This window comes from Sorex fumeus, unplaced genomic scaffold (assembly GCF_029834395.1).
Source record: "Sorex fumeus unplaced genomic scaffold, SorFum_2.1 ptg000054l, whole genome shotgun sequence".
NCBI classification, from domain to species: Eukaryota; Metazoa; Chordata; class Mammalia; order Eulipotyphla; family Soricidae; genus Sorex; species Sorex fumeus.
Genome location: NW_026606111.1, coordinates 27665553 through 27674636, shown reverse-complemented (window position 1 = coordinate 27674636; position 9084 = coordinate 27665553).

Here is a 9084-nt window from a genome sequence, read left to right as displayed (position 1 = left end):
TGTTACTGTGTTTGGCATATCGAATATGTCACGGGTAGCTTGCCAGACTTTGCCATGCGGGTGAGATACTCTCAGTAGCTTGCCGGCTCTCTGAGAGGGGCGGAAAAATCAAACCCGGCTCGGCCGGGTGGGCTGTGCGCAAGGCAAACGCCCACCACTGCTATTGCTCCATATGCTCCAGAAATTTTAAAAAATTTTTATCATTCTTACAGATGAAACTGAGGCTCAGTGTCACGGCTAAGTGACTACTTCCAACCCTTCATTCCTTACAGGGGGCCCTGAACAGCTCTGCATTTCAAAGGCCCCTTCCTACAAGAGGTGTTCTTGGGTTGACTTCTCATAACCTGTGTTCTGGGAAGACCCTCCATGCAGGACCAGAGAGCAGGAGCCTTTCCTCAGCTCTGCCCAAAAGGGAGGCCAGTTTCTGAGTGCCAGCTCCCAGAAGTCCTATGCAGGACCAGCATGCTTAGTCCACCAACGTGAAATATAGATCCTAAAAATAATTTTGAGAAGGCTGGAGCAATAGTACAGTGGGTAGGGTGTTTGCCTCACATGTGGCCGACCCAGGTTCGATTCCCGGCATCCCATATGGTCCCCTGCCTCTGTAGCAGGGCATTCCCTTTTGTTCTACCTGAATTAACTTTTTGGGCAGTTAAAGAAATAGAACATTTATTTAGTTGTATTGAAGATTAGAAAAACTTTAAAGTGCAGCAAAATAGTTTAGGAAATGTGAGAGAAAAAGAGAACCCGAGGATTAAAAGAATTAGCCCAAATTAGAATGTGGGTGATTCAGAGTGGAATTCATTCATCTACATATATTTTAATTACACACTTCCCAAGCTATGTTTATTATGTAATACTTCACAATTTTTCCAAAATGAGTCCTATCATTGTTAAGTCTGATAGCATAAAGATCTGTCCTCCCGTTGTTCATCGATTTGCTAGAAGCGGGCCCAGTAACATCTCTATTTTGAGACTTGTTACTGTGTTTGGCATATAGAATACATCATGGGTAGCTTGCCAGGCTTTGCCATGCGGGCGAGATACTCTCAGTAGCTTGCCGGGCTCTCCAAGAGGGGCAGAGGAATTGAACCCGGCTCGGCCGAACTGGCTGCATGCAAGGCAAACGCCCTACCGCTGTGCTATCACTCCAGCCCTAGCATAAAGATATATTTTATTATTTAGTACCCTAAGCATTAAGTAAGGTTTTTATTTAGTCATCTATACTATTTGTTTCAGCCTTATTCTTTCTTTATTTGGGATAGGGGGATTGGACCATACCAAACAGTGCTCAGGGCTTACTACTGGCTCTGTGTTCAGGGATTACTCCTGGTGGGGCTCAGACCAATGGATCAAACCCACATTGGCCACATGTAAGGTAAGTGCCTTACCCACTATATTCTCTCTCCAGTCTTGCAACCTTATTTTTAAAATTCAAAAGTTGGTCCAGAGAGATAACTAACACAATGGGTTGAGCACATACTTTGCATGTAGGAAGTTCAGATCAATCCCTGTCACCTCATGTTCCCAGAAGCGTTACCAGGAGTGATTTCTCCTAAACATCAATCCTAGAGTAATCCCTGAGCTCTGTTGGGTATGGATTCAAATAATAATAAACTCATTAAAAACGAAAACGGCAAAGCTTATACCAGTCCTTTAACGTCTGCTGACCCACATTTTCCCTAGAAGATACACACTGATCCAAGTTTATTGTTTGGGGACTATACCCAGAAGTAATCAGGGGCTACTTCAGCATCGCGCTCTAGTGTTGCTCCTGGAGATGCTCAGAGGACCCTCTGGTGCCGGGGTTGGAACTGGGGCTCCTGTATACCAAGCCTGCTTTCAGCCCTTTGAGCTATTTGCCAAAGTCAGTGAATTTTTAACTACTTGTTCCGGGTAGCTGGATAATTATTCAGGACAGTCATATGACTAAGTCAAGTTTAGCTCATGATAGCCAACCTCCATGCTGTTTAAGAAAAGTACACTGTGAACCAATACGCAACTTAAAATTTTTCAGTTGCCACATTTAAAAAAAAACATTATTTTAATGGATAGAGTATTTAATCTAACATTCACTAAATAGTATTTCAACATGTAGTATAAATATGTATTAAGAGGAACTGGAGAGAGTACAGAGGGTAGGGCATTTGCCTTGCATGCAGCTGGCCTGGAGTTGATCCTGGGCATCCCATATCCCATACTCGAGCCCGGCAGGAGTAAATCCCAAGTGCAGAACTAGGATTATTCTCTGAGCATCGCCAGGTATGAACCCCACCCCCCCACACACACACACACCCCACACACAAACATCAAGGAAAAAAAAAAGTATTAAGATAGTTTATATTTTTTAATACAATATTCCAATCTGATATGTATTTAGAGCACAAACTTAAAGTCAAAACCCCACACATTACGGATATGGCATTTTTTTCTATAAGGATTGGGGGGGGGGTGAAGCTGAAGCCACAGCCCACTATGCTCAGGGGCTGCTCTGGGCTCTGGGCTCAGGAGTGACCTATGATACTTGATCGAACTAGGGATGGCCATATGCAAAGATAGTGCCTTAACCATGGTACTGTCTAGCCCCGTATCAGTTTTTAAATCTGTCAAAATTAAAGCCTAATTCCTCATTTCACTGGCTATAGTATAAATGCTTGGCTGGGCCCTAGGGTCCCTGGGACCTGACTTGTACAGCACAGGCCCACCTTTTCCTAACCTGAAAGTCAGTTCTCTGACTTGCTGGCAAAGGGAAATGAGGAAATTACAGCCTTCTAAACCCAGGCTCTCTTCTGTGTCTCAAAAACATATTCTGTCCCTTTGCATGAACTCCCCAGTCTTAAAGTTCAGTGGTTGTCTCAAAGAAAATGTCCAAAATATTGGAGCTCAAAGGGCTAGTGTTCATGTTTTACACGCAGGAGTCCCAGGTTTGATATTTAACAATACTAGGGGTGACCTTAGAGTTCCCAAACTGGGCACAGGGAAGGGACTGGCAGTGGCAGAGATAGCTAGAAGGGCTGAAGTGCATGCTTTGCTGGGTTTCCTCACCAGACGATCTCTACAATGCCAAGAATGACCCAGAAATGTAAATAAAATGTCTTTGGAGAAATTGCTGATGCTTCACAACTCATTGTACTAAAGGTGTATAATTTTAAGCAACTGTTTTAATAAGCAAAGTAATATTATGTGTGCTTCTTATGTAATAGTAGAATGTTATGTTTTCAGGTCACCGAAATGTACCTTTTCACTTTCAGAGGTGATTCTGGCTTTCTGTAAGGGACTAGACCCAGGAGATTCAAGCTCTTGCCATCAAATTGTTATTCATTCACATGCTTACCTGCTCATTGAAAAAACTCTCCTTCTCCCCTCTACTGCCATGTTTCAAGTAAGACTCTATCAGATAATAAAGTTGGGGTTCTTGTAAATGTGCGCAATCAATTCACAACAATAATGCTGTGGAAAATACAATAAATAATGCTGAAGTAAACAGTGAGATTCTCCTTACGTTTAGTTTCACAAATCAGAATAACGAGACACAGTGAATCTTCCTGCCACACGGTGAATCTTATCTGTAGGGCAGGGGTGAAGCCAGGTGTATTAGGTCTGTATCTTATCTTCATGCTTCTCAAATGTCTTCCAAGTCATGGCACACAAAAAATAGGATTTACATAACACTGAATTTAGGACTCTAATGGCCTACCTTTGTCCATTACTGGCATTTTAGTCTGCTGGGAGACAGCCAGTACAAATACGATAGACTTGCACTTAATCTGATTCTTAAACAACAAATGTATTTTCTCCCAGTTCTAGATGCTAGAAATCCAAAGTCAAGGAGTCAGCAGGATTGGTTCCTTTTGAGGCCTGGCCGTCTGCTCTCTGTCTGTCCTAACCTCCTTTCAAGGACACTAGTCAGGCTACATAGGGCCTACCCTTATGACCACATTTTCCATTTGTTTGGGTGCTCAAGGAAAGGGGTTCATGAGGTACCAGGGATAAAACCCAGTGCTCTTACATGCAAAGCATGTGCTTTCTCTCTGCTCCCCCACTTAACATTTTTTAATGACCTGTCTCTGATATCAGCATGACTTGGTGGGGATGGTGGGCCAACAATTCAACTCAGAGCATCTGGTATCTGGAATGAGAAAAGAGGTAGACTCTGGGACACACCTGTAGCCCATTTGAAGCACCGTCTTACTTCATCTTCATGACATTCCTATGAGAGAAGTAATATCATTAAGTCTATTTAAACAGATGAGGACATTGAGGCACAAACAGATTAAACCCACTACCTAACGTCACACATTAAGTTTAGAACTACAACTAGAGAGCATAGGCTGACTATTCCATTCACTGGACTTAACTGGCACCAGTCCTAAACAAATCTGTATGTTATCTGTTTATTAATATAATAGAATAAATATGTGAAGGGTGTTTGAGGTCACTCCCAGCAGTGTTTTGGGGACCATACCTGAGTTCCCAACTTCAGAGCAAGCACTCCCATCCTTTGAGCCATCTCCCCAGCCTGGGACATTTTTTATAAAGGTCTGAGAATCTGAAAGAGTATACAATCAAAGCTTTTCATATAAAACAATAATAGTGAAAGTACTATATAAACTCAGTAACTACCATATTGATAATAGTATTTACTATTGATTTAAAGCTTAATCAGACTTTTACTATGTGGATGAAAATGCCAAGGTAAAAATTCCTTAACTGACATGAACCTTTGGGGGTTTTGCTTTTTTTGTTTTGGGTTTGGGTTCATTCCCAGCAATACTCAGGGCTTACTCCTGGCTCAGCACTCAGGGATGACTACTGGCAGTGCTCAGGGGTCCTTATGCGGTGCTGGGAAGCAAATCTGGGTCAGCAGCTTGCAAGGCAAGCATCCTACCAGCTATACTATCTCTTTTGCCTCTGATATGAACCTTTGTGCATGAGTCCTTTTATCTAATTCTTGATAAGATATATTACATTTTGGGCATATTTTGGTTTTGTTCCCATATTTCTGAAAAATAAAATTCTTATCCAAATTTTCAAAACTAAATCTACATTCTTTCAGAATCAAAATAAAATTCTTTTGTATCCAGCAAGTATGGAAGAATTACCTCTAAAAGACCCTCTTTCTTCAGTGTGTAAATAATAAGTATCAAGGAATGACCTGACTGGAATGTCCCTGTGATACTTTATCTGATTTTCAAACTCTTTAGACATAAATAAGCAGCAAAGATTTGCTGTCTGGGAAAAATATATACATATGTAAAGACTAAAATCTAGAAATATGTATTTATAAATATATAGATATTTAAGATAACATTAACAAAAGATCATTTTCTCCATGAGTTGGAAAAATACTAAATATGTGTGACATGGAAGAAAGAAAAAATCTGAGCTGGGGCAGGAGAGAGAACTTCCCTGGTTTTAGAACATGGGTTCATGATTCACTTAGAATTATTAATAATATAAATTGTTAATTAGTATTGTTATTCATAAATTATATCATTTTAAATGAAAATATGAATGTTTCCCAGATAATAATTACCCTTGATTTTAGTTGTGTGTGTGTGTGTGTGTGTGTTTTTAATTTAGCTCACTCAGCCACCTGATCCTGAATCTACTCAGTTATTTTGGTTTTGGTTTTTGGGTCACACCAGAGGTTCTCAGGGTTTACTGCTGGCACTTTGCTCAAGGATCATGCCTGGCAGTATTTGGGGGACCATATGTGGTGCCAGGGATTGAACTGGAGTTGGCTGCAAGCAAGATGTTCCTGAACCCCTGTCCTATCTCTCCAGTCCCCAATTAGTATTTTTAACCTTTGAAGTCTTGATCTGAAGTCCCCTGTGTTATCTTGAAATCATAATATTTGACTTCTACTTCTGAGGAAAGCAATAAAGGAATAAAAGTATTAAGCTTCAGGAGAACTAGGAGTCTATCTTTTTTTTTTTCTTATTTTTTAATTCTCAGGTCACAACTGGCTACTCCTGGCTCGGTGCTCAGGAGTCACTCCTGATGGTGCTCAGGGAACCATAAAATACCAAGGATCAAACCCAGCTTCCTCCTGTCTTTTATGCAAATAAGGCACTCAGCTCCACGAACTCAATCTCTCTCTCTCTCTCTCTCTCTCTCTCTCTCTCTCTCTCTCTCTCTCTCTCTGTGTGTGTTTCTCATAGTCTTCCTCAACACATGTCCAATCTCACCTCAGACTAGTGTTTGAATCCATATAATCCTCATATTCCTACTTCTAGGGCATTGTCTGGACTTCTTCAAGTCTTGGCTGACTGTTTTTTGCGTGTTGTTTTTGGACCATACTTGGCAATAGTCTGAGTCTACTCATGGCTTATTGCTTGGAGGCATCACTCCTAATGGTGCTCAGTGAACCATGTGATGCAGGGACTCAAACCCAGGTCCTTACATCACATGGTTATCTGCTCTAGTTTGTTGAGATATCTCACTGGCCTCTGATATTTTTAGTGGAATCAGGGGCTCTCAAGCTGTGCTCATACGATCTGAGGACCCCACGCTCCCTCCATTGGCCTTTCTCAGTCAACCCAGCCTGAGTTGGGCCCTGGAGGCCAAAGATACTCAAGGCCACAGTTAACAGTGCAACACACAGCATCAAACCAGGGCCAGGCACATATTAGGCATGTACCCTAACTGCCATACCATCTCCAGGTCCTCATCCCCCTGCCCCCTGCCAACCCACCACTTTGTTGTAAGTTTTTCTATCTCTCCCAACTCCACTCTCCATTGGAAGTAATCTACTAAGTGATTTTTCAACTGCCTTGGTTGATAAATGATATTAGTAATAAAAGTTGAAACCCACTAATCAAGTAGCCTTTAAGCAGCAACAAGCTAAATGACTGAAGTGTCTTATTAAGGCAATGATCATGTCTGGTCTGCTTAAAGTCTTTCTACAGATTTCATTGCACTCAGGATGAAATTAAAATCACCTTCCTCTTCCTTTTTCTCATGTATAGCCATGCTGACTTCCTCCTCCTGCACCAAGTACGCCTACTGATTTCCTGCTGTAAGGCCTTGAGCAGCCTGCAATTTCTTGGACTTAAAATGTTTCTGCCCTTACTGACTGGCTGACTAATGAAAGGTTTTGTCTGTCAAATTTTAGGGTAAAAGTCACTTCATCAGGGAGACCCTGTCTTAGATCTATCAAGACACCTGTCTTACCCAGTCCCAGCATGCTAGTCTGGTATCTCTGTTAGTATTAGTAATGATCTTGACCTCAAGAGCTGTATCTGATCACACTGCGGCCACCCCTGCCTGCCTGGGACCATGACACACTGACCTGCAGGTGTAGCGCGCCTTTTCACACCGTCACATTCAGTGTTAAGGACCGAGCATCTGGCTCTAGGCTCAGGAGATGAGCAGTTAGGAGATGAGGTGGATGGCTTTGCCAGAGTTCAACAACCAGATGGCGCAGAGGGCAGGCTAACTTTCTTAATGGCTCATGTTTTTAACCCAGAACACTGCAAGCATGATTACTTGCAAGACATCAGAATAGGATTCTCTGAAAACTGACTTTGCATAAACCACAACACCCAAAAGGAGAGAGAGAACAGAGGGGAATTCCCTGTCACAGAGGCAGGGTGGGATGGGGGGATGGGGGTTGGGAGGGATACTGGGATCCGTCGTGGTGGGAAATGGGCACTGGTGGAGGGATGGGTATTTGATCATTGTATAATTGAAACCCAAGCACAAAATTTGTAAATCTACAACTGTACCTCATGGTGTCTCACTAATAAAAATTTTTTTAAAAAAACTGACTTTGCATATACCAGCCACTCACTTGATCCAAATGGCCAATGAGCTAGTGCCAGTATTTTTAGTTCTAAATATACATATAATGAATCAAATTTAAGACTCTAATTAAAGAGAAAATCTTGCAGGTATATAATAAGTTTATTCTTTAAGTTTTGGTACAGGACACCTTTTCCTTTGAAGAAACTATCAATAGAATTTGATTTGAGGGGCCAGAGTAATACTACAACAGTTAGTATTACTTTACTTTAATGTGGCTGACCCAACTTTAATCCCTGTCATACCATATGATCCTCCTGATGTAGGCAGGCAGGCAGGCAGATAAGGAAGGCCCCCCTCAAGAAGGCAGCTGGAACAGAGAAGGGATCACTAAGAAAATGATGGCTGAAGGAATTGGTTGGATGGGAGATGTGTGCAGAAAGTAGATAAAAGACCAAACATGATAACCTCTCAGTGTCTATACTGCAAACCATAATGCCCAAAAGAGAGATTATGGGGAATAATGTCTGCCATGGAGGCAGAGGGAGGGTGGGGAAGGGGGGGGTATACCAGGAATATTGATGGTGGGGAATGTGCACTGGTGGAGGGATGAGTGTTGGATCATTGTGTGATTGTAACCCAAACATGGAAGCTTGTAACTATCTCAAGGTGATTCAATAAAATTAAAAAAAAAAAAAAAAGGAAGCTCCCCCCACCCCCCAAGGCAATGGCCATAAATTTCCTGGGAACTAATAGCCTTGAATTTTCAAAAACCTACCTTGCAGAAAACAGGAACTAAAGCCTAATTCCTGAGTTCAGAGCCAGAAATAATCTCTGAGCATTGCCTCATGTGGTGCAAAAACAAAACAAAATCCCAAAATAGAATCTGATTTGAGTATTCTGTTCATTGTATCTATATATTTATTAGGACCCCTAAGAATGAATAATAGGATTTTAACTTTTATTGTTTTTGAATTATGGGGGATTTATCTGGCAGTGCTCAAGGCTTACTCCTAGCTCTGTGTTCAGGGGTCATTCCCAGTGGTGTCTGGGAGACCAAATGTAGTGCCTGGTATTATATCAGGGCCAGCTACATGCAAGGTAAGAGCTTTAATCCCTGTATACTATCTAACCTCTCTGGCCCCTGATTTGAGAATTTAAATGGGCTGAAAGGTTAAATAATCTGCTAAGATCTAGAGATCAGAAAACTGAAGCCCGGGGGTTGGTGACTTTTCCAAGGCTAATGGAATGTAAATTTGGAACCCAACCAGATTTTCTGGATTACAGACCACTTGCAAAGTTGATCTTTTTTGTCATTGTGGTTCTTCTTGTTGTTTC